At 42.1% G+C, this 27,354-nt stretch overlaps 1 protein-coding gene across 1 annotated transcript in view; it reads right to left on the bottom strand.

Annotated features, from left to right (window-relative positions):
• PCCA (propionyl-CoA carboxylase subunit alpha) overlaps nucleotides 1-27,354 on the bottom strand; it is a 1,163,293-nt gene that overhangs the window by 263,739 nt on the left and 872,200 nt on the right. The window lies entirely within an intron of this gene.

Below are 27,354 nucleotides of genomic sequence, written 5' to 3' on the forward strand. Positions count from 1 at the left end.
GAGTTTCTTCACACTGCAAAGCGGTTAAGACCCCGACAGGCTCGATGGGCTCTGTTCTTGGCCAGGTTTAACTTCCACATAACCTTCCGCCCTGGGTCCAAGAATGGGAAGGCTGATGCTCTGTCTCGAATGTTTTCTGATACTTCTGAAGAAGTAGTTCCCAGCACAATCCTGTCACCACAGAACTTCCTCATGATCCAACCCGACCTGAGCTCCTCACTTAGACAGGCTTCCTCCCACTGCTCAGAACCAGAAGCATCTTCCCTAAGAAACCTGGATGGGTTCCTTCGGTACCAGGATGAAATCTTTGTCCCACAGCAAGCCAGAATCCAGGTCCTAAAGACTTTGCATGACCACCAACTTGCTGGCCACATCGGGGTGCGAAAAACAATAGAGTTGGTCCAGCGATCTTTCTGGTGGCCTACTCTGAAGTCCGACTGCAGGGAACATGTTTACTCCTGCACCACCTGTCAGTGGAATAAGGGGTCCAACATTAAATCTTGGGGTTTGTTATGTCCATTGCCAGAGCAACCATGGAAAGAGATATCAATGGACTTCATTGTAGAGCTACCTCCCTCTGAATAATTTACAACTATTCTGGTAGTCGTGGATCGTCTGTCTAAAATGGCTCACTTTATGCCCATTGAAGGGTACACCATCTGCTGCAGACATGGCAAAGACTTTCATAAAAGAAATAGTCAAGACTACACGGGTTACCTAACAGTATTGTGTCTGATAGAGGGGTAAATTTACCTCCAGGTTCCGGAAGGAACTCTGCAAGATGCTTTCAATTAAAATACACCTATCACCCCCAAAGTAACAGTCAAACTGAAACGTAACAAAGCAAACCTTAGAACAATATTTACGCAGCTTCTTCTCTTTTTCCCAGGATGATTGGATCTCTTTACATCCGTGTGCAGAGTTTGCATATAACAATTCAATTAATGCAACCACCAACCAATCCCCCTTTTGGGCCAATTATGGGTTCCATCCCTCATTTCTGCCTAATGTCATTACGGAGGTTTCAGTTCCAGCAGTTCAGGACAGGATAAACGCGATCCAGGCTAACTATCAAACCCTCCAGGTAACTATGCAAAAGGCCCAAGAGAATTACAAGAAGCAGTATGACAAGAGAATGAAAAACCCTGTGTTTAAAGTTGGAGACAAAGTATGGCTCTCTTCAGCAAATCTGAGGCTTCCTTGCCCTCCCAGAAGCTGGGACCAAGATGTATCAGGTCATTTATAATTAAACGGGAAATTAACCCGGTGGCATTTGAACTGGCATTACCAAGTTCCTATAAGATCCATCCAGTATTCCATGTTTCCTTGCTTAAACCTTAGGTTTTAGTGCCATTCCAGGAAGAGAAGTTCCACCGCCTCCAGTCTCAGTGGGAGATGAAACAGAATACGAGGTAGAAGCCATTCTGGACTGTCATCAGAGAGGTAGGACAATTCAATTCCTTATCAAATGGAAAGGTTATTCTGCAGAAGAAAATTCTTGGGAACCAGCAAACAATATTCACGCCCCCAGACTGTTGCAGAGGTTCCGTGCCCGTTACCCTGATGGGCCTGATCGGGCATCCGGAGGCTGCCCCTTGGGGGGGGGGGGGGGGGCACTGTCAGAGAAATGGCCGTAGGACTGGCAATCCTGCCAGTACCCGTCATGGTCGCGCGGGTGAATCCCCATGCACGCACATAGGCACGCGACGACGGGTGCACGCAGGTGTGCAATGACGGGTGTTATCGCTCTCACTCTCTCATACTGGTCAATGGAAGTTCAACATGGCACCTCATGGCAAAGAACTCTGAGGATTTGAAAAAAAAGAATTGTTGCAATCCATAAAGATGGCCTAGGCTATAAGAAGATTGCCAAGACCCTGAAACTGAGCTGCAGCACGGTGGCCAAGACCACAGTGGTTTAACAGGACAGGTTCCACTCAGAACAGGGCTCACCATGGTCGATCAAAGAAGTTGAGTGGATGTGCTTAGCATCATATTCAGAGGTTGTCTTTGGGAAATAGACATATGAGTGCTGCCAGCATTGCTGCAGAGGTTGAAGGGGTGGGGGGGGGTCAGCCTGTCAGTGCTCAGACCATACGCCGCACACTGCATCAAATTGGTCTGCATGGCTGTCATCCCAGAACGAAGCCTCTTCTAAAGATGATGCACAAGAAAGCCCGCAAACAGTTTGCTGAAGACAAGCAGACTAAGGACATGGATTACTGGAACCATGTCCTGTGGTCTGATGAGACCAAGATAAACTTATTTGGTTCAGATGGTATCAAGTGTGTGTGGTGGCAACCAGGTGAGGAGTACAAAGACAAGTGTGTCTTGCCTACAGTCAAGCATAGTGGTGGGAGTGTCATGGTCTGGGGCTGCATGAGTGCTGCCGGCACTGGGGAGCTACAGTTCATTGAGGGAACCATGAGTGCCAACATGTACTGTGACATACTGAAGCAGAGCATGATCCTCTCCCTGGGCTGGGCCGCAGGGCAGTATTTCAATAATGACAACGACCCTAAACACACCTCCAAGACGACCACTGCCTTGCTAAAGAAGTTAAGGGTAAATGTGATAGACTGGACTAGCACGTCTCCAGACCTAAACCCTATTAAGCATCTGTGGGGCATCCTCAAACGGAACGTGGAGGAGCGCAAGGTCTCTAACATCCACCAGCTCAGTGATGTCATGGAGGAGTGGAAGAGGACTCCAGTAGTAACCTGTGAAGCTCGGGTGAACTCCATGCCCAAGAGGGCTAAGGCAGTGCTGGAAAATAACAGTGGACACACAAAAAATTTAAAATTTGGGCCCAATTTGGAAATGTTCTCTTAGGGGTGTACACACTTTTGTTGCCAGCGGTTTAGACATTAATGGCTGTGTGTTGAGTTATTTTGAGGGGACAACACATTTACACTGTTATACAAGCTGTACACACTACTTTACATTGTAGCAAAGTGTCATTTCTTCAGTGTTGTCACATGAAAATATATAAAAAAAAAATTTACAAAAAATGTGAGGCATGTACGCACTTTTGTGAGATACTGTATATCTTCACTACAACACTACAATTTTGCTAAATAGTTAAATCATTGTAACTGTGATCTACTGATTGTGGGTTCAATGCTTTCTAAGGTCCTGCAGGAAAAAAGAACAAATACAATTAGTTTTCCTGCAAAATAATTTGCATTTGATTGGATTTTTCCTACATCTTACCCGTAAAATCCTGTTATTGGAGTACATCACAGGACACAGAGATGGTCATAGTCATACCTATTTGGGTTACACGCCACCTATAGGTGAATGGACACTGGTATATCAATCAAACAGGAAGTCCTCCCCTACATAACTCCTCCTATACAGGAAGTACTTCAGTTTTGTAGCAAGCAATAAATGTCAAAAAAGAGGGGAGAGACCTCTGTGTCCTGTGATATATTTCAAGAAAAGGATTTTACAGCTAAGATGTAGGAAAAATCCAATTTTCTCTATCGTACATCACAGGACACAGAGCCGGTTATATTCATAACTATTTGGGATTTCCTAAAGCAATGCCCTTGAGGGGAGGGAGACACTATCACAAAAAATGCCACCAGAGAAGGACCTACTCTTGCGGTTTGTAATACGCTGTGGCAGTATCTCCCAACGATTTTAAAATCCACCTGGTAAAAACTTTGTGAATGTATGAACTAAAGACCAAGTAGTGGTCTTGCAAACCTGAGCCACTGATGTCTGATGGCGGATCACCCAAGATGCGAGCACACACCTGGTAGAGAAGCTCTCCGCAGCAAGGGTGGGATTTTGCCCTTTCAAACCATAGGTTTAAATGATTAATTGGTTGATCCTATAAGAAATAGTTGACCTGGATGCCGCCAGCCTTACCAGAGCTCTTCTGGCAGCACAAACCAGGATTCCAGACTGTGATGTCAATTCAAATAAATCCTAACCACCTGAACTATATCTATACTTAGTATGCAGTAATTTTTTACCTGCCAATTGGGGTCTAGAAGAAAGAAAGGCAAGACACTGTCTTAATTCCAGTGAAAACTAGAAAACCACTCTAGGCAAGAAAGATGGATGCAGAAGCAGCATCATCTTAACATGATGCAAGACCAAGAACGGCTTCTTACATGAAAGAACCGCCAGCTTAGACATTTTTCTTGCCGAAGCGTTAGTAACCAAAGAAGCCACCCTCCAAGTCAAAGGACTAATGGAGTTTCTCAAATTGGTTCAAAAGGTGACTTCTGCAAGGACAGCCAAGACCAAATTCAAGTCCCAAGGACTCCAGGGTGGCCTGACAAGCAGGACTGTCTGCTTTAGACCCTGCATGAAGCTTGAATCAAGGGGTGCAAAACAACAGTCTCTGGGAAAAAAATGGACAGGGACGAAATCTGACCCTTAATGGTACTTAAGACCAATCTCATTTCCCCTACCGGAGGAAGGAAAAAATCTCCCACTCACATATTTCCGGGGGTGCCATTTCCTGGCATAAAAGATTTGCAAGTCTTGTAACGGAAACTCCCTGAAGCCAGCCTTCTGAGGCCAATTCAGCTATCCATGTTACCACCTCACAGATTCTTTGCAAAAGATGCGGCAGTAGTTGAAACAGAGGGAAGGTGTCAATTAGGGAGAACTGGTCCCTAAGATGTTACCAGTGCATCTACTAGTATTGCCAGTGGGAGTCTTGTCCAGGAAACAATCTGTCAGCAGAATTCCCCAACATTGCCAGATTGCCAAAAAAGGTCTCAAGATGCAGGGACCACAGTCCCGGCATTAGTCATTGATGACTGGAAAAACCCCCTGCCATTTTTTCTATACCTGGAAAAAGTACTGGCGACAGAGATGACACCTGTCGTTCTGCTGCAGACAGAATGTGATTCACCTTCCTGAGCCGCATGACTCCTGGTGAAGCCCTGGTGGTTATTTGCCACTGTAGAGAGAGGCATTGTCGGATTGAACCTACAACTGGTTTGTTCAATAATCCAGAACATGGTGTGTTGGCCAAAATTTTTAAGATACTGATGGGCAGTATTCTCTCCTGTGGAGACCATGTCCACTGACCTGTAGCCACCTTCAAACCAAATGGAGGGACTGGCATCAGCGGGTATTATCTTCCAAACCCCCGAAAGGAAGAATTTCCCCTTCTGATTTCAAGCCAACCAATTTTAGCTCTGCAATACCCTGGGAACAGAGCCCTCTGGCAATCCAATGCCTGGATGTTCATGTTTCAGACAGAGAGAGAGAGAGAATGATCCTCTACAAAAGACCTGGAGTAGGACTGTATGTAGGCAATGTGCTTCGACCTAGATACAACTTCCTCCTGCAGAAATGTATCAAAGGAAAATCTGGAACCGACTGCTTCCTGAGCAAAGATTATTGAGGTATACTGAGATTGACACCCCCTGTGTCTTCAGCAAGTTCAGCACCAAGGCAAGGAGCTTTGTAAACCCTCGGGAGCTGTGCCAGCCCGCAGGACAGAGTCACAGAATGAAAAAAAGATGACTTCTACTGCAAATTGCAAAAACCTTTGATGAGCATATGGACCCTGAAATCTACCTCTTGCAGAGAGGTCATTGCTGAATGGACCAAGCCTATTTGAAACAGAAGGACGCCCAGCGGCTTGAGATCTTAAGATAGACCTCATGTCCCCATTTGGTTTTGGAACCACTACCGGTCGAGTATTTACAGTAATGAGCCCATAACTTCTCCTCCAAGAACCAATACCAGGCCTAAGACCAACGACTCTGTGGCAAACCCAGAAGGTCCCAGGAGGCATACCTAACCTACCAGGCTTCTGCCGGCTAAAGATAGAGCAAACCACCTCAGAGACTGGCCTAAGATACTCTCAAAACCCACCAGCCTCAGATGCTGCCCTCACTTAGGAGAGGAAAGGCTTACAGCAACCTGGTATTCCCGGGCAGTCTCCCATCCAAATACTAACCTCGCTTGATCCTGCTTAGGCTTTAATCAATGGTGATCAGGCATGTTCAGGGTGATGCGGCCGCAGTCCATTGCAGCTCCTCTAAAATCGCCTAATGATTATTCTAATGCGTCAAGAATTACTGCAATGCCAAACGCCACAGTGGCTCAGATACACCTGATGCTACTGATCAATCAGTGAATACTGCCAGATCACTGGACCTGAGGGCAGTGTACATGCCTCACCCTACTGCCTCTCTTTTCTGGAGCCATTTAACTTGTATAAGAGATAAAGTAGCAACTAGATTTGCCAAAACCTTATACGCAATCCCCCAAGGATGCAAGCCCAAAACCATGTTGGTCTACCACTATGCAACCACCTAGGCATGCAAGTACGTAGATACGCAGGTACCCAGGTATGTCATTTTGTGGGCCCCATTACTAGTAAAAAAATAAAAATAACATCAGTGGCGATCAAAGGGTTAAGTGTGTCCCTGGGGGTGCTTGCTAACTGTGTGGGGGATTGTCTGACTGGTTGCTTAGCAGGAACACAAAATCTCTATCTTCTTCCCTGTCAAAAAGGGCATTCTGCCTTGTTTACATAGGCAGATTGCCGTTCTGCCTCGCTTGGGAATGATCGTGGGAGGCCAGCGGCCACCGCACCGACTGGTTGGCTCCCCCTCTATCCAATCAGAGTGTGCGCGCCCCCAGTGTCTATTGCATGAAATGACGTACAGGTACGTCCTTTCACGAAATAGAGCCAACCTGCCGCAGTACATCTGCAGTAGGCAGTCGGCAAGCGGTTAAAGAAAACATGCATGAGCTCGCAAAACACATTTCTTTTATGTGATTCATATGTAACTGTAGGTCATAACAGAATGGCACAGAATCTGTGTAAAACTAAATGAGCTGAAATTTCAATTAGCATAGGTTTGCAAACGTGACAAAAAACTGCCTCCGAAATCACCAAAAAAGGCCAGAGACCTCCAAACTGACACCAAAAGGCACATTTCTTTTTTTTTGTCTCAAACATGTATCATGTTCAACCCCATGTATGAAATACAATGTTACATAACCTAGCAGTATCAGAAAACATGTACAGCAAAGATGGCACAGAAAATTTGCAGACACTGTCGTTTTATTTGAAGCATATCTTCAGATCACAATTCTAACCCCTGACATCTTTCTAAAAATGTAAGTGTTAAGAGTTAGGGCTCATTAATGTCAGGTGGCATTTCCTGCACATTTTGGAAAATAATGTTTGTTAAAATATGTTAGTGTCAACAATTTTTTTTTTTTTGGGGGGGGTAAAAAAAAAATGGGCAGGCTTGATAGACTACTCAGTCTTTTTCTGCAGTCACTTTTATATGTTTCTATTTAAATGAATGTGTCCTTGAGCTGCATTAAAAATAAAAGAAGCAAATGATTAAAAAAATGCTAACAAAAACACAATTTTCATAAATGCCCTCCAATGTTTTTTTAAATCAATAGCATTTTAAGACTCAATTTTCTTGTCAGTTGACAGCTTTAAGCCTCCCTCTTTTTTCTCACTGGCTAATAAAGATAACACATTTCTCTCGCCATACCTGAAAAATCTTGAAATAGTTGTTTTTTATTTTTGTAATGTTGACAATGTAACATGTTTTAACAAACAACCTTTTCCAAAATGTGCAGGAAATGCCACCTGACATTGAGCCCTAACTATTAACACTTACATTTAAAAAAAAAGAAATGTGCATTTGGTATCAGTTTGGAGGTCCCTTTTGCAAATTTTGAGGCCTTTTTTTGTGATTTCAGAGGGAGTTTTTTGTCACATTTGCAAACCTATGCTAATTGAAATTTCTGCTTATTTTGTTTTACATAGACTGCATCCCTTATGAGTTATCCAATGTTTGCAGAAAGTCTCCAATATAGTTACAAATAAAATTTGCTATACTTTCATTACACAATTCTTCTTTAAACATTTTTTAAAAGCAGATTTCTTGCATATTGTAAAGTAATTGAATGTGATAATATTCTATAAAAAACATCTGAAAGGTAAGATAAAAATTAGGAAATCAAGTAGTCTAGGGAGATAGAAAGAATCAGCAGCTAGTGGATCAAAACTGACTTAACATCAATAGGAAACAAGCTACTCAAGGAAAAATGAGCCTTTTCATCTTCATCAAAATGCACTATGACAACTACAAATGTCTTAGTTTTTACATTCTTTCATACCTCAGATGGAGAAAGAAATATACCCCCCCAGGGCAGTCCACAAACACTGCAGAATTACGTAAAAATTTAAAATACCCCTTGAACATATATTAATCATGAAAAAGAAGTCTCTCAAGTACTCATTTGTACACATCAGTAAGAAAATGAAGGCATCATCCTATAATAACTATTCTCTAGTCATTACTTTTTGACAAGTCTTTTCTGATTTGTTCCGAAGGCCAATGCTTTTACTCCCCCCTGACATAGGAAGGCTTTACTTATTCTTTTGATTCTAAAGGGACTAGATAAAACCCTTTGAAATTGGATTTCTTCTGGGAAAATACAAGTACTAGTTAAAAATAGAACAAAAACTTGTAAATAGTACAAACAGAAGACTGTTTTTGAAGCTCTACCTAAAGATGTCTTCATTTAAAAGATGAAAAGTAGGAAAAAAAACATGTCATATGCATTGCTTTTTTTGAAGTAGGCAGTATAGTAACTACTTGGAGTAATATGCAGGAAGAGAGTAACACCAGTCAATTAATGTTCTTATATTTTTGGATATAGAGGTAATGTGCTAAATTCTTTGTTGGGTTTTCAATGTTGTTTGTTCCCTCTTAGAAGAAATTTACTCTCACCTATCTTGACATTTGCTGTTTTTTTTAGGGGAAATTTATCCTGTCAGGACATGGCCGAGAGATAGGCAAAAAAAAGCAGCAGCTTTGTGCGCTACTGCAGAAGAGGGTTCCCAAAAGGTATGGACCTGCACCCTATTCTGCTAAAGTAGTTCAAAGCTCATGAATACAGGGCATTCTTTACCTGTTTGCCTTGGGTGCTAAAGAAATTTGTCTTATCATAGTCTCCTGTCTTGTTACCATTACTTGAACAGGAAAGAGAATAGTAATCTTCAATGGGAACATAGAATAAATAAAAAGCAGTTTTATTGCTGGTTTGTTCCTGTTGGAGAAATGTACCTATATTTGCCGTTTTGGTAAAAACATCTTAAGTGGGACAGGAAGCAAAGGGAAATTTGATAAAGCTTACAGCCCTTTCCGACCCTAATTGTTTTTTGTGTTTTTTTTTTATTGATTTTCTGCACTTACAGTAAAATTAATTTCTTGTAGTTCATTAAAGGAAACAGAATTCAGGAGACAACCGAGTTATAATGCCACTTGTAGGAAGATTTAGATACTGGCAAGCAAAGAAACATTGACCAGCCTGGCCACCTGAAGGACCTTATGAGAGTCTACGAGTCTCTGAAACAAAATGGTCAAGGGCCAAGAATTGACCTTTCAGGGTACTCGAAGGCCAATTTGTGATCCAGACCTGATTGTAAGATGGCAAGCAAGAGACCCATAGAATAAAGGCGAGGGTGGAAGTTCTTCCACTCACACCAATAGAAATACTCCTAGGTACGATAATGTACATTACAGGAAGTAGCCTTGGACTTAAAGAAATTGTGCAAATCACCAATTTTGAGACGCCCCTTTCCCTTAGAGCCAGCGTATCAACAGCCATGTTGTCTAAGCCAGCAACCATAAAAAAGGATGGTAAATGGGACCCTGCGAGAGAAGGTCTAGACTGGAGGTCCCCAACCACAGGGCCGCAGTCTCTCTGCAAGCAGAGAGATGACATCCCTCACCGCCTGCCCCGCACCACCGCAGTTGTCTCCTCACAGTCGTGAAGGCTGCTCTGTTATGTGCAGCCATGGGCGAGCAGAGAGATTATGTCATCTCTCAATGCCAGCCCTCACTCTGGAAACCAGCCAATGTGCATCTGCCGGTTTCCCGCTGAGACTGGGGAGAGACTGCCAGAAGCCTCTTTCTCTGCTGTCACTGTTGCCTGCCACCAAATTGCCTTTACATTAAAAAGGGGCAAGCTGCATCTGGTATTTTTTGGTGGCAGGTGACAGTGGGAAGCTTTAGCTGGTGGCAGCATAGTGACAATCCGCATCTGGTGGCAGGCGACATGGCAAGTGACAATCCACATCTGGCGGCAGGCGACGTGGCAAATGACAATCCACATCTGGTGCCACGCAATGTGGCAAGTGACAATCCGCAACTGGTGCCAGGTGACGTGGCAAGTGACAATCCGCATCTGGTGCCAGGCGATTTAGCAAGTGACAAGCTGCATCTGAAGACAGGTGACCTGGCAAGCTGCATCTGGTGGTATATGATGTGGCAAGTGACAAGCTGCATCTTGTGGCAGGTGACGTGGCAAGCTGCATCTGGTGGCAGGCGACAGTGGCAAGTGACAAGCTGCATCTGGTGGCATGTGATGTGGCAAGTGACATGCTGCATCTGGTGGCAGGCGACGTGCCAAGTGATATGCTGCATCTGGTGGCAGGCGATGTGACAAGTGACACACTGCATCTGGTGGCAGACGACGTGGCAAGTGACAATCCGCATCCGGTGGCAGGTAATTTGGCACGTGACAAGCCGCATCTGAAGGCAGGTGATGTGGCAAGCTGTATCTGATGGCAGATGACATGGCAAGTGACAAGCTGCATCTGGTGGCAGGCGACAGTGGCAAGTGACAAGCTGCATCTGGTGGCAGGCAACAGTGGCAAGTGACAAGCTGCATTTGAAGGCAGGTGACGCGACAAGCTGTATCTGGTGGCAGATGATGTGGCAAGTGACAAGCTGCATCTGGTGGCAGGCGACAAGCTGAACTGGTGGCAAGTGACACGCTGCATCTGGTGGCAGGCAACATGGCAAGTGACAATCCACATCCGGTGGCAGGCGATTTGGCAAGTGACAAGCCGCATCTGAAGGCAGGTGACGTGGCAAGCGACAGTGGCAAGTGACAAGCTGCATTTGAAGGCAGGTGACGTGACAAGCTGTATCTGGTGGCAGATGACGTGGCAAGTGACAAGCTGCATCACGTGGCAAGTGTCAATCTGCATCTGGTGGCAGGCGATGTTACAAACTGCATCTGGTGGTAGGTGACAAGCTGCATCTGGTGGCAGGTGACGTGGCAAGTGACAAGCTGTATCTGGTGGCAGGCAACATGGTAATTGACAAGCTGCATCTGGTGGCAAGTGACAAACTGCATTTGGTGGCTGGTGACAGTGGCAAGTGACAAGCTCAGGGCTCCCACTGATTCTGCATTATGGTGAGTTGAAGTATTTAATTTTATATTACAATCATCCTGACACCATATCAACCATGGTGCCATGATGACTGAAGCACCAACACCAGCCATTGCCCCAGCACATTTGCCTTAGAGCTAGGGGTATCAACAGCCATGTTGTCTAAGCCAGCAACCATGAAAAAGGATGGTAAATGGGATCCTGCGACAGAAGGTCTAGACCAGGGGTCCCCAACCACCGGGCCGCAGCCTCTCTACAGCCGGGCCGCCAAGGCTGCTCTGTTGTGCTTCAGGCGAGCAGAGAGACAACATTATCTCTCACCGCCTGCCCCACATTGCTGCAGTTCTGCCCTCACAGATGCGAAGGCTGCTTTGTTATGTGCAGCCGTGGGCGAGCAGAGGGATGACATCATCTCCCACTGCCCGCCCTCACTCTGGAACCCAGCCAATGCGCATGTGCCGATATCCCGCTCAGACACAGACTGGGGAGACTGCCAGAAGCCTCTTTCTCTGCTGTCACTGTTGCCTGCCACCAAATTGCCTTTACATTAAAAAAGTGACAAGCTGAATCTGGTATTTTTTGGTGGCAGGCAACAGTGGGAAGATTCAGCTGGTGGCAGGATAGTGAAAATCCGCATCTGGTGGCAGGCGAAGTGGTAAGTGTCAATCCACATCTGACGGCAGGCGACGTGGCAAGTGACAATCTGCATCTGGTGGCAGGTGACATGGCAAGTGACAATCCGCATCTGGTGGCAGGCGATTTGGAAAGTGACAAGCTGCATCTAAAAGGCAGGTGACCTGGCAAGCTGCATTTGGTGGCAGATGACAAGCTGCATCTGGTGGCAGGCGACATGGCAAGTGACATGCTGCATCTGGTGGCAGGCGACGTGACAATCCGCACTGGGAAGCTTCAGCTGGTGGCAGGATAGTGACAATCCAAATCTGATGCCAGGCGATGTGGCAAGTGACAAGCTGCATCTGGTGGCAGGGACAGTGGCAAGTGACAAGCTGCATCTGGTGGCAGGCGATGTGGCAAGTGACAAGCTTCAATTGAAGGCAGGTGATGTGACCAGCTGTATCTGGTTGCAGATGACGTGGCAAGTGACAAGCTGCATCCCGTGGCAGGCGATGTGGCAAGTGACAAGCTGCATTCAAATGCAGGTGACGTGACAAGCTGTATTTGGTGGCAGATGACGTGGCAAGAGACAATCTGCATCTGGTGGCAGGCGACGGTGGCAAGTGACACTGCATCTGGTGGCAGGTGATGTGGCAAGTGACAAGCTGCATCTGGTGGCAGGCGATGGTGACAAGCTGCATCTGGTGGCAGGCGACAGTGGCAAGCTGCATCTGGTGGCAGGCGACATTGGCAAGTGACAAGCTGCATCTGGTGGCAGGCGACAGTGGCAAGTGACAAGCTGCATCTGGTGGCAGGCAACATTGTAAGTGACAAGCTGCATCTGGTGGCAGGAGACAGTGGCAAGCGACAAGCTGCATCTCATGGCAGGAGACAGTGGCAAGTGACACTCTCAGGGCTCCCACTGATTCTGCATTATGGTGAGTTGAACTATTTCATTTTAAATTACAATGTAATAGAAATAATGCACTGTAACCATCCTGACATCATATCAACTATGGTGCCATGATGATTAAGCGTCAACACCAGCCATTGCCCCAACAAATTGTCAGTGAAAAAATGCATCCCCCCGGGCCTTGGCATCATTTTCTCCCATGCAGCATGTCCCTGGTGCCAAAAAGGTTGGGGACCACTGGCCTAGGAGATCCAACAGAGGCTCGCAACCAAGCAAATTTGGGGCCACCAGAATCAACGTAGCTCTCTCCAACTCGATCCAGCGAAGCACATGTAACAACTGAAGCAAAGGAACACCAAATCAGGTGGCACTGATCTCAGTGAGACTCCAGAGCATTTATTGCCAACATTAGAGGATCTTTTATTCTAGAGAGAAAGATGTTCAGTTTCTTGATGAACCTGGTTGCCAGAAGGTCTGCGTCCAAAGTCCCCCAACGCCGACAGATCTCCCTCAACACCTCTGGGTCTATTCCCTTCCTGTCAATTTATAAAGTCCGTCTGCCAATTTTCCACTCCTAGAATGTGCACGACAGATATGGCTGGAACAAGTGTCTGCACCCAATGTAAGATGAGATCTATATCCTGAACTGTACAACTTAATTTGACAGCCAAAATGAGGAGAATGGCTCTGAAAATCCAGTGGGGGCACCCGTTCATTGAGAAGGGGAATTGGGATCCGGTTTAAAGGGTGTGGAAGACCACAACTTGTGGTGAAAGAAATCGTCCGGTTTAGACTTGAACGTAGATGCCTGAGGCGAAAATAATGACGACTGCTTCTGCACCTTCTTGATGTAAACATCCAAAAACTCCTCAAAGAGGAGACTACTCCTTTGTATTTGTATAGACAGAAGTACAATACAAGATAACCAACACAGCACCTTGTTAATTCCATCCATAGCATATGGCTGCTAGAAATATATCCAACGGTTGTTGGAAGGAGGGACTATGCTTGATACCACTAGAGTTTCTATCCAGCCATCTGGACCATTCCTTTGCAACGACTATTGGTCTGGCAATGACAATTGGTTGTAAGGTCAGTCCAGATGCGGTAAACAAAGCCTCGAGCAGGGCCTCAAAGCGCTTATCCAAAGGGTCCCTGAAAATAAGCAAGTCCTCAACCAAAACTGTCAGAGGCAGGGGATAGCTTTATCTACCTTAGGAACAACCCATCTTTGGAGACTTGTCTATGGGGTACTGTTGGGCAAGGAGCTTAGGAGGAACGTAAACCTTTTCTGGATGTTTCCAGTCTTCATACAAAACAACCTTCACTAAGGCACATACAGAAATACATTAGGAGGTCTTTACTGTTTTCTAGACCCCATGCTGGTCACTTTTGGGCCTTAAGATACCGCAGAGTCTAAATTAAGACAATTGCGCACCTCTCTATAAGTACCGAAACGGTTTCTTTGAATTTTAACGATACTGTGGCAGAAGGATCTTCTTCCGCAATCAGGTCATCTGAATAAGAACAGTCTCCCCTTGTCACGTTGTCTACAGCTGATTAGAAGATGAGGAGTCAGAAGGTTGAGAGAAAACAGAGGGAGTTTTGAGCCCTAGCCTTTTAGTGGATCTTTTGAAAAAAGTAGGCTTTTTTCATCCTTCGAAGAAGTCGTTGGACGAAACGCAGGAGGCTCGGACCACACAGCAACCAGAAGTGAGGCAGCACTGGTCCCAGGCAGACTGATCCTCCAATCGGGGAGGCACGGTTTATGTGGCATGCTGACGTATATTACAAGTAAAATTTTGCATGGAATCTTAAATGGGCGGTTTTTAACAATCTTTGTAAGTGGCATTCTTTATTAGAAGTGGAATAAATACTTTTATGATAACGGTATCAGAGTATTGAGCTGAGATACAGAGAGCAGATGAGAGATTCTGGAAAACCTCTTAAAATTGTTATGGAACACATGGAAGAATCTCCGATTTGTGTTAGATATAAACAATTGGGATTTCTGGACACCTTATCACTGGTGGGGAGGACTGTTCACATTTTAAAACTGCACTATTTATTGTATTTTTTGACTAGTGTGGAATGCAATACTTTTGAGCTATTAATTTTTTACGGCACAAACGCATATTGAAGCTGTGATCATAGAGCTCAGTGTGTTGCATGATAAATTTTTCAATTTACTAGGCCTCTGCTTTCAGAAAATATCCATGTTCTAGGGGGTGTTAAGTAACTTAACGTGTAAAAAAAAGGAAAAAGTGCACTGGGGGAACTAGTAAATGAACAAATAAGGAAAATGTGCATCTGTTCATTGGTGTCTCTAGCACTGCATAGTTTCCCCCTCTCTACAGTGGGACTTTAAAGGCATAAGAGTGTAACAAGGGTTTGTATTGAAGTTCAAAATTTAATTTTACCACAATGTACAAAAGTAGAAAAAACATTTGATTATCATAAATGCAATATAGGCAGTCCCCGAGTTACGAACGACTCCTACTTACGAACGGACTCAAATGCTGGCCACTTGTGCTCCACGCTGATCCTGGATACCTTCGGACACATCCCATACTGCAGTATTACATGTACTGCATAGCCAGAAGAGCCCCAGATAACATAACAAGTGCCCGGAACATCCCACATCCATGCACAGGCGGACGTTACACTTATGAATGCAGTGTTCCAACCGGAAGTTACACTTACAAATGCAACTTCCGAACAACTTTGACTTCCGAACAAACCTACAGTCCCTATTGTGTTCGTAACTCGGGGACTTCCTGTACACAGCAAAAAGAGGCATATATTACCACACCATATGTTCACATAACAATTATTCAATATTTTTGAAACTGTTGCATCAACATATCCGACGCGTTTCAGAGCAGCTTGACTCCTTCCTCAGGGGAGGTCTTATGCTACTAGTTTGGGTGCAGTCTACAAAATGAGAGTCATATTAAAACACATTCATTAAACAGTATATATTGGTGGCTTCTGTAGAAATGGATAGGATTTGGAGACAATACTTACAATGTCCTCAATCTATGAGCCCTCACAGGTCAAGAATAATAAAAACATGACAATTTCAAAAAAATTGCCTTCTCCACTGAAGGGAAGATGCAACTGGGTATGTCTGTGTATGGTATGTGGGTGGTTATGTGGCCGTACTACACTAATTATGTGGCATAGTTTGCATATGTATGGGGTATTTATAACCCATTACTCCATTCATTACATTTCATTCTATTCTATTTTGCGGAACTGGATGAAAACTGGGGGTTTACTCTGCTGCGGTATGGTGGGTGATTCTACTTATCCGGTACTTATTGTATGCCCCTACTATTAAATCCTCAACCATGAGATGATAGGTATGTAACTTTATAAATTCTAAAATTAAGATAATAATGCCCCCGATAATGCCCATACACATAAAATCTGGATATATATATATATATATATATATATATATCCTTCAATTTTATCCTTTAGGAACATTAATACAGGCCCACTCAAACCTACACCACTGTCCCTTGAGTTTTCCACTCATCAGTTGTACCCTCACTTTTTCTTTTTGACATGGCCAAGCATATATCACCCCCTACCTTCTTTATTTGAGGTAGGTTATGTGGCAGTTCCGTCGGCTAGTATATTATCACTCTATCTATACTATACTTTTTTAAATGATACACATATACTCTATAGATATTTTTACTCTCTTCTCAGCGAACCCATTTGGTCCCAGTGTGTATCCTTTTGGGGCCCATACCGTCTGCCTCCAGAGACCGCTTTCCTTCTTCCATCTTGTCCCATTTTTCATTGGCTTGAGACGCTTGTCAGTGGAGAAGGCACTTTTTTGGAAATTGTTGTTTTTATTGATCTTTAACCTGTGAGGGCTCAGATTGAGGACATTGTAAGTATTGTCTCCAAATCCTATCCATTGCTACAGAAGCCACCAATATATACAGTTTGATGAATGCGTTTAATATGACTCATTTTGTAGACTGAACCCATACTAGTAGCAAAAGACTAACCCTGTGAAACGAGTCAAGCTGTTCCAAAAGGCGTTGGATATGTTGATGCAACTGTTTCAAAAATACTGAATAATTGTTATGTGACCATATGTGGTAATATATGCTTTTTTACTGTGTATTGCATTTTTGATAATAACGTTATTTTCTACTTTTGCACATTAATGTGGTAAAATTATACTTTGAATTTTAATACAAACCCTTGTTACTCTCTTATGCCTTTAGAGTCCCACAGTAGAGAGGAGGAAAACTATGCGTTTCCATATGTCTCAGGGACGTGGCTATATTTATCAGATTTTTGAACCTCCTAACAATCCTCCTAACATGGACACAATGTTTCCAAAATGGAACATAAAAATAATGGGTGCTACACAAAGAGGATATTGCCTAGATACTAAATAAATATATATATATATATATATATATATATATATATATATATATAAAATTTTGTAAGCATTTGAAAAGCCTGGCATATAAAAAGCAATCTACAATAACATACATAATTAGTATTATCTCAAAACAAAAAAAAGGTTTTACATATAAAAAGCTAGGCATATGGAAAAGCGACCCACTGTAGCATGCGTGGTTTATAAGCCCAACGTGACGTGCAATGAAACATCACAGGAAATGTAGACATAGGAAAAGCCAGGCATATAAAAAGCAGCCCACAATAACATGCATGGTTTATATGATTTCAAAACAGGACATAATTACATTGGTGGGGGCTACATTAAGATGATACTGCCTGGAAACTAAATTGATACAAATCATTTAAGAAAAAGGATCTACATTCCATCTGTGGTTCAGTCCCTGTGGTATGCGGGTTTGAATCCTGTGTATCCAGTTAATTTCACATTCTAACGTTCTAAAAGTCTATGATGTCTGTCCCCATATCTCCCCTTTGTACATCTCTAAAATGTTTCGACACACTGGAGATATTTCTGGCATTGGGATTCAAACTGTCACAGTAATGTCACTCCTCACAGTTACAACCGTTTGTACCACCTGCCCCACCCTATTAGATTGTAAGCTCTTCTGAGCGCTGCGTAAACTGTTGGCGCTATATAAATCCTGTATAATAATAATGTTGCATGTGTGTAAGGGCCGTATGGTGCAGCCCACAGTGGCCACCAGTGCTGCCAATCAGTGCCCATCAGTATCAACTATCAGTGCCGCCTATCAGAGCCCATTAGTTCCCATCAATGCCACCTATCAGTACCCATTAGTGCCGCCTCATCAATGACAATCAGTGCAGCATATCAGTGCCGCCTCAAAAGCGCACATCAGTGAAGGAGAAAATTACCTGTTTGAAAAATGTTTTTTTTTCACAATTTTTTTTGTCTTTTTTAGTTTGTTTGGCACAAAATAAAAACCCAAATGAAAAAACCCACCACCAAAAGAAATCTCTGTGTGAAAAAAAAAAAATGATAAAAATTTCATATGGGTACAGTGTAGCATGACCGCGCAATTGTCATTCAAAGTGTGACAGTGCTGAAAGCTGAAAATTGGCCTGGACAGGAAGGGGGTAAAAGTGCCGAGTAGGCATGTGGTTAAAATGACAATAAAAGCTGAACTGCAGGCTGACATAAAAGACACAAATGAATGCAGCTTTGCAATCGTTCATGCATTATAAAATTCATTTTTTTTAAAATGCAAGCAGTCCAAATACCTAAATTTGACTGGATATTAGCCTCTTGCAATCTATGTTACAGACTGCACATAAGAAGCAGGATCCAATCAGGTGTGTGGCAGTGTAAGAAGCATGCAGATATTTAGGCAAAGAGGGAAATTAGCTTATCATTGTCCTGCTTCTATTGCAATTTGTCGACTGGTACCTGCAAGCGTAGAGTAAAGTAATAGTCCCCTGACTTACTAAACAGGGCTGAGCTGTGTGGCAGAGCTGTGTAAATATCAGGACTGGCTGGACATAATTTTAGATACTTTACCAGGTAATACAGCTCTCCTCTATGCATTTCATCTGTGTATTTAGCAGTTTGCCTAGAATTCAGCTTTACCAAATGTAAAAATTATATAAGATTTTATAAATTGGCTTTATAAATATTAAAAAAAAATATGCAAATAAGGCATTTTATGTTAATAACCGAATGTAAATGGTTTTACAACCTCCCCACCTCTGCTAATCCTTCTTTTGTGAATTAATCTGCATGCTGTTTTTTTTTTTTTTTAAAAGAGTGCGTTGATAGGGACAAGAAGTCAGAGACACACATAAATCACCAAAGAACAAATACTACACTAATCACAAAAAAAAAAAACACAAAAAAGAAAAGAAAAAGACTATCAAGTAAGTAGCCTTTATGGTCAAGGATTTCCTTGAATCGCTCCACTTGAATTGGAGTACCCTATTGTGAAAGAACATAGTGCTACAGTCACCTTACAATATGCACTCCACATAGCCACAACTCAAAAATTAAATTCATATATAGACACTGCTGTGATCTTTGCTAAATGTACTACTCTATTACAAGTCAAAAAATATTTGAGAGCCTATTTATATATTTCCAGATAAAGTTATTAAGGAACCCTGCATTGACAGCAGATGGTTCTTGGTTTACTCTTCGTGAGATCTTGCCAAGGGACGTTGTACAAATCACATTATCTCTCTATGCATCCAGAACACAAAATTACACGTTATTTGTAAAATATGCAAATTGTTCATGTAACTACTTAGATAGGATTTCTAATTTTCCATGCCAATACATCATATTTCAGCACTCTTTCTCCAAGAAAACTGAAAGAGGTATTACATTCAAAAGCAAACATTTATCATATTGCAGCTTACCAATTATGAGATGCGATAGGTGCATACATCATCTTTTTTAGGCAATCTTTCTTTTATTTTCACCTAGTGATTTTACCAGTAAGTCAGTTATTTTCCGAAAGGACAAGCTCTCCTGCAGATGCAGAAGCTAGAGGATTGAGACAAACCATTTAACACTGACGGGTACTCACAGCGGTAAACTTTTTATTTATTTGTGTAAAACCTTTATCCCAAAAAGAAAATAAAACTATTTCCTGTAACTGCTTATAAAATGTTGGCATCAATTTAGACAGGCAGTCTGGGATCCAACCATCCCAGTGGGCTCTGTCCGCTATGCATAGCGGACAGATCCCACACTGAGCAGGTCGGATCCGGTTTATAGAGTCTGTCCATATGAAAGGGCTATTACTGTGTTTAACAACTCTAATGTCTCTTTTTTGAGACAGAGATAGGGAATGAAGACACTGCACTGCAGAATTTTCATTCATAAAATGAACTATAGTAAACAGGGTTTACTATATTTCAATCAGAAACTGACGAATAGTGTAAACAGTTTACTATGTGTAAGTGATTAACCACTTATGGACTGCCCGCTGTCGTAGTACGTCGGCTTTTAGAAGAGGAATATCGTTGTTATGGCAGCAGCTAGCTTTAGCGGGCGGTCCATTTTCAGATAAAAGTGGTCTCTGTGGCGGATTAGCTGCGAGATCACTTTTATCAGTGACAGGAGAGGGCCTCCCACCGCGATCTGGTGCTCTCCGCCACTTACCAGAGCTGCCGGTAGCGGCGGAGGTGATCGGATCCTGTGTCCTCTGTGGTATGGAGCTGACGGGAAGATGGCCCCCACCCAGTTCCATACCAATGCAGGGCGGAAAAGACGTCAAAACTTTACTTCCGCTCATAGTGCTTAAAGCAACATTTTTTTTTTACAAGCTTTTTTTTTTTTTTTTTTTTTTTTTTTTATTGCATTTTAGTGTAAATATGAGATCTTTTTGACCCCAGATCTCAAATTTAAGAGGTCCTGTCATGCTTTTTTTCTATTAAATGGGATGTTTACATTCCTTGTAATAGGAATAAAAGTGCCACATTTTTTTTAGAACAGTGTAAAAATAAAAGGTAAAATAAATAAGAAAAAAAAAGAAGCTTACGTGAGCAGTGCCCGCATATGAAAACGGTCTTAAAACCACACATGTGAGGTATCACCGCGATCATTAGAGCGAGAGAAATAATTCTAGCCCTAGACCTCCTCTAACTCAAAACATGCAACCCTTAGAATTTCTTAAACATCGCATATGGAGATTTTTAAGAGTAAAAGTTTGTTGCCATTCCACAAGCGGGCGCAATTTTGAAGAGTGACATGTTGGGTATCAATTTACTCAGCATAACATCATCTTTCACAATATAAAAAAAAAATTTGTTATAACTTCACTGTTGTCTTATTTTTTAATTCAAAAAAGAGTATTTTTTCCCAAAAAAGTGCGCTTATAAGACTGCTGCACAAATACGGTGTGACAGAAAGTATTGCAACGGCCGCCAGTTTATTCCCTAGGGTGTTAGAAAAAAAAAAAATATATATATATATATATATATATATATATATATATATATATATATATATATATATATATGATGTTTGGGTGTTCCAAGTAATTTTAGAGCGAAAAAAAAAAAAAGATTTTAACTTGTAAACAAGTTTGAAAAATAGGCCCAGTCTTGAAGTGGTTAATGAATACAGAAGCAATCAGTACTGTGATTGCAGTCTGTATTCTTTCAGGAAAGACAGGGGGCTGGTAAACAAATGTTCACCAGCCCCCCCAGCTCTCCATCCGTCCAGCGATTTTCTGCACTAGCAGCGACTGCAGCCGGTGGGAGAGCCAGCTAGCAGCTGCATGGAGCAGAGGGAGGGGGAGAGATGGCCAGCAGCTGCATGGAGCAGAGGGAGGGGGAGAGCTGGCCAGCAGCTGCATGGAGCAGCCCCCCCCCCCCCCCACCACTCATTCAGCAATCTCCTGCACTAGCAGTGGCTGCCCCTGAGCACTCTAATAGAGGAGGTATGTTACCCGTCAAACCACTGGGTGCAAAACATAGGGAAAAAGGCCTAAAAAAATGAAACTAATACAGGCGCTAAATATAACGGTTGGTAAGCTGCAATATATTTCATTTTTGTAATACAATATCGACCTGGTTGGTTCTGTTGGTACCATTGACATCTCCTGTCTCTTCTGTACCCTTGTTGGTACCGGGGATTCCTGTACCCTCCCCCCCCGTAACACATTTTTGGTTTTGGATTTAATACTGCTTAAATACATATTCAGTATATGTATTTCTGCAGCTGAGCAGTGGCTTCTATTGACAAAAACGATCACTAAAAAAGAAGGATAAAATATCAGTCACTACTTTGCTTTGTAAGTACACTGGTACAAATAAGAAATGGCATGTATTCTTTTAAGAAGGAAGGTGGGCATTAACAGTAGGTGATTAGCAAACTGACAATATATTAAACAAAAGAATAAGTGCATTTGGCATAACAAAATTAACAGCAAAAGTTTATTTATTTTTTTAAAATCTGTATGTGAAACAGACTGAATTAAACAATTATATAAACTGGTGAGGGCTACACTCTAACATCAGCTAACGTTAACCTTTTTTTTTTTTTTTTTTTTTAAGATAGCGGTAATTTTAAAATAGAGGGTTTAGCCTATTTAATCTGTATGTTAGAGAAAGGTAGCTGAATCTGCCAAGGCCATTGAGTCTTTCTAAACGTCTGTAACAAGTAACATTTATATTCTACACAGCGGCCTATGCTGCACTGATCTCTGATCTGTCAATCGCAGACATTGATACTAAATGATCTCTACGGAACAAAGCTATGTTTTCTCAATAAAAACAGTTGTATAAACAAAGAGAGACCAACATCAAAAAGCTGTGAGACAAGCAACCCTAAACTCCCCTATCCTTTGAAGGCACCCGTTTGAAGAGAGGTGTTTCCAGTTACGGGTGAGTGAAATGAGAATTCAGCAGCAAGAATTGGACCTTCAGTTCCTGTGAAAAGACTAATTAGATCCATGTGAGGAACTGTCCCTGAAACGCCTTTGCACATTAAAAGAAAAGTTACTAGTCACTCCTTTCAGAAAGCTGCATCTAAACATTTAGTCACAGATGATGCACTGACTGTACAAAGTGGCATTTTTGGATGCGATAGCGACGATCTCTAAAGGTCCCCAGACATAAGATGATAGTCAGCTGATCCGGCCATCTTCAATTGCAATGGTCAATAATCCCACATGTATGAGGCAGCCTCAGACATTTCTGCATGACAGTTTTTAGGGAGAGAACATTATCAAACAAGTTCTATACCTGATGATCCTACCAGAACACTTGTGAGCTTATAACTTTCTGTGTGTTCTGCTTCTGCTGACTGTTATTAGTTAGCATTGTTCCCAGTTCTCTCTTTGGGCTACAGAACAGCATCTCCTATGTTACAAAGAAGAGAAAAGGGGAAGGTGTTCTGTAGTCTGTAGAATCAAACAGCTGAAAACAGCCACCAAATCTAGGCACTGGTAGGCTGCAATATATTAAAAGTTTAGTTTTGGGTCATACCCCCCCCATGTCACTATGACACAAGAGGTATCTTGTGTTTCTGTTTAACTAACTTGTGACCTTACCTATACTTTCCTTGTTATATTTGTCTAAATGACCCACTGTACTGTATATTGTGTATAAGATACAATCGCAAGTATAACATAGCTACGGAGGCTACGGAATATCATGAAAAATGGCATAAACACAGGTTACCTTTACTGGAAACCACATGTAAGAAAAACCAGACTCAAACATAAAAGGACTTCTGGTTGTATGGAAATATTGGCTTTTCCTATAAAAGATGAGTGAGGCTGCCCATCATATTAAGAACCATTAGGGTGGCTTGAGAGGGAAGAGTTTTTTTTTCCACACTTGATTTGATTGTAGCCGTATTAGTGCAATTGTGACAGAAAAAATTGAGTACTGTCCGTGATACTTTTTTCTATTTGCACTAACATCCTTTTTTTTTTTTTTTTTTTTTTTAGGAAAAGCTTTCGGGGTATGTCCCCTTCTTCAAGGTCCAAGCAGTACTGATTCACAAATTTTTAAGCAGAATGTTAACTACTTCCATACAGGGCATTTTCACCCCCTTCCTGCCCAAGCCAATTTTCAGCTTTCAGCACTGTCGCGCACTTTGAATAACAATTGCGAGGTCATACTACACTGTACCCAAATGAAATTTTTATCATTTTTTCCCCACTAATAGAGCTTTCTTTTGGTGGTATTTGATCACCCCTGCGTTTTTTTATTTCTTGTGCTATAAACAAAACAAGTGTGACAAGTTTGAAAAAACACAATATTTTTTACTTTTTGCTATAAGTATCCAAATTTTTTTTTTTTAAACAAATTTTTTCCTCATTTTAGGCCGATACGTATTCTTCTACATATTTTTGGTAAAAAATATCGCAATAAGCGTATATTTATTGGTTTGCGCAAAAGTTATAGCGTCTACAAAATAAGGGGATAGATTTATAGCATTTTTATTATTTTTTTTTTACTAGTAATGGCGGCGATCTGCGATTTTTATCGTGACTGCGATATTGTGGGCGACACATCGGACAATTTTGACACATTTTTGGGACCATTCACATTTATACAGCGATCCGTGCTATAAAAATGCATTGATTACTGTATAAATGTGGAAACAAAATTATATGCAAAACCCTGCGAGCCACTTACGGATAAATGCCTACAGAATGATAAGTGAACAGTGGAGACCAGCTGCAAACACTCAGTCACGTTCCATATTCGTGCAAAGTATTAAAGATAAAAAATGTGTCTGCGCTAGAAAAAATCGCTACACTCAAAGTGCAGTATTAATATAAACAACATAGATGTTGATATAAATGTGCATGCGTGAAAATACCCCTAAGTGCTGAAGTATAAAGTGCACAATGCTATGTAAAACACAGAATGTGAGTGATCAAACAAAACAACATATCAATTAAAATATCAAAATAAAATACAAGAGAATATAACAAATAGTGAATAAATGAAATCCAAAACCGTGTATATCCAATGATATAAAAGTGCCCAAATAAATTAGTCCAAAGATTTGGTGAATTTCACATATCCTATCTTCCAAAATGTGCCACCAAGAAACATGCTGTGGTGTCTTCCAGCCGCCCCCACAGGTGTATATGCTCACCTTCCTATGTGTGACACAGCGATTAAACTATGTCAAACAAAGCCTTGGAGCCACTCCTGTGCTCATTAGGGACCAGCTGTGCAAACTTCCAATGTTCTCAAATGGAGATGGTTTATGCAAGAGAAAAAAACTCCATAGCGCAATATGTAGGTATAAAGGATTTTAATCAAATAATTAACTCCCCTAGCTGGGGTACTCACATATTGTGGGTGCGTGAGTGCACCATCCTTAACAAGCATAAAACGGTCAATCTCTCGGTGTGGCGTGCGGTGTGGCGTATGTAACGAAAAAACTCCTTCTCTCTCTCTGCTGACAGCTCCGTCCAGGCCCCTCCCCACACCGAGAGATTGACCGTTTTATGCTTGTTAAGGATGGTGCACTCACGCACCCACAATATGTGAGTACCCCAGCTAGGGGAGTTAATTATTTGATTAAAATCCTTTATACCTACATATTGCGCTATGGAGTTTTTTTCTCTTGCATAAACCATCTCCATTTGAGAACATTGGAAGTTTGCACAGCTGGTCCCTAATGAGCACAGGAGTGGCTCCAAGGCTTTGTTTGACATAGTTTAATCGCTGTGTCACACATAGGAAGGTGAGCATATACACCTGTGGGGGCGGCTGGAAGACACCACAGCATGTTTCTTGGTGGCACATTTTGGAAGATAGGATATGTGAAATTCACCAAATCTTTGGACTAATTTATTTGGGCACTTTTATATCATTGGATATACACGGTTTTGGATTTCATTTATTCACTATTTGTTATATTCTCTTGTATTTTATTTTGATATTTTAATTGATATGTTGTTTTGTTTGATCACTCACATTCTGTGTTTTACATAGCATTGTGCACTTTATACTTCAGCACTTAGGGGTATTTTCACGCATGCACATTTATATCAACATCTATGTTGTTTATATTAATACTGCACTTTGAGTGTAGCGATTTTTTCTAGCGCAGACACATTTTTTATCTTTAATACTGTATAAATGTGACTGGCAATGAAGGGGTTAACCAGGAGGTGGCGCTGTAGGGGTTAATGTGTTGCTAGGGAGTGATTCTAACTGTGTGGGGAGGGGACTCACAATGGGAGGAGACCGATCGGTGTTTCTCTGGACAAGGAACACACCATCGGTCTCCTCCCATCTGACAGGACGTGGATCTGTGTGTTTACACACACAGATCCACGGTCCTGCTCGGTTATCGGGCAATCGCGGGTGCCCGGCGGACATCGCGGCCACCGGGCACGCGCTCTGGGACCCGAGCGATGCGGCAGGCGCGCGCACCCCCTGGGCTGCCTGGAAGGCTGCGCTGTCATATGACGGCGGCCCAGAACAACAGCTGCACCGTCCCGCTGTCATATGACGGCGGGCGGGCAGCAAGTGGTTAAAGAAAAAAAAAAAAAGAGAAAAACAAACACATACAAATCACTAGTAATAAAGATAGCAGCAGAGTTAGTGAGATAAGACAGAGGAGATGAGACTTTTTTTTTTTTTTACAAAAGTCAAGATTTACATAAGACTTCAGCTATCTCTGGTTCATCTGATGGATTGAACATGCTGATTGCACCACTGAAGGTAACCTCCTTTATAATCATTTGCAGTAAGGACATTTTTTTTTTACCACTGGATTATAATTATGATTCTCAAAAAACAAACTAAATCTAAAAAGACAAACTGAGCTACATTCTGCTAATGACATACATAGTGATAGTGACTTTACAACAGTGTGCACAGCAAATCAGAAATCTGATTGTGTGTGTTCTGCAGGGAATTAAAAAGAGGTCACATTAAAGTGACAGTAAACAATATCCTTATTCACCAATGATCCTGTAATCTATTTTTTTTAAAATGTGTTTTTCTGCCTCCTCCATGAGCTCCCAAACCTCCTCTTTTCCCCCACATTTCCTTTTATTTGGAACGCGCAGTGCATGATAGTTGTTATCATGTGCGCTGCTCTATCCACACTACAAATTTTTACAGCACATCGTTTATGGTTTCTAATCCAGCTCGGGCATGAGCAAAAGATGGTGGCTATGTTCTTACACACAGCGGTGAAGAACCCTCGTAGCTATCCTCTGACGAAAAAACAAAAATAGAAATTTGGAGGCGGCTAAAAGCAACAGAATACATATTTAAATATAATTATTATTATAAACAGGATTAAGTGTTACTTTAAATGAAATCTCGGGAAAAAAAATAGTTGTGTTTACTAGACAACAGCGGACAATCCCTAGATGCTTTAATTTGCTTCCTAAAATTAATTTTTAAGAAGCAGTTACCCGTCAACAATCATAATGAATAGACCTTTACCTTTCGATACCGCAATTCTGAGTAATGTATAATAAATCATTTAGTATAGCATACGGGCTTACAATAAGCTGGGTACACACTACAGTTTTTTTTTAGTACAATCCAGTGGGTTGCACGAAAAAGAACTGACAGCTCTGGTCAGAGCCACTGTACTAACCATGCAAGGTTAGTTCAGCAATCTCTCTCACTGAGCTTTTGTGTTCTGACAGGGAGATGGCCCCCCTTTGGCTGCCATTGGCTGAGAGCGCTGATCGGGAGTCGGTTCGGCTGC

This window comes from Aquarana catesbeiana, linkage group LG02 (genome assembly GCF_042186555.1).
Source record: "Aquarana catesbeiana isolate 2022-GZ linkage group LG02, ASM4218655v1, whole genome shotgun sequence".
NCBI classification, from domain to species: Eukaryota; Metazoa; Chordata; class Amphibia; order Anura; family Ranidae; genus Aquarana; species Aquarana catesbeiana.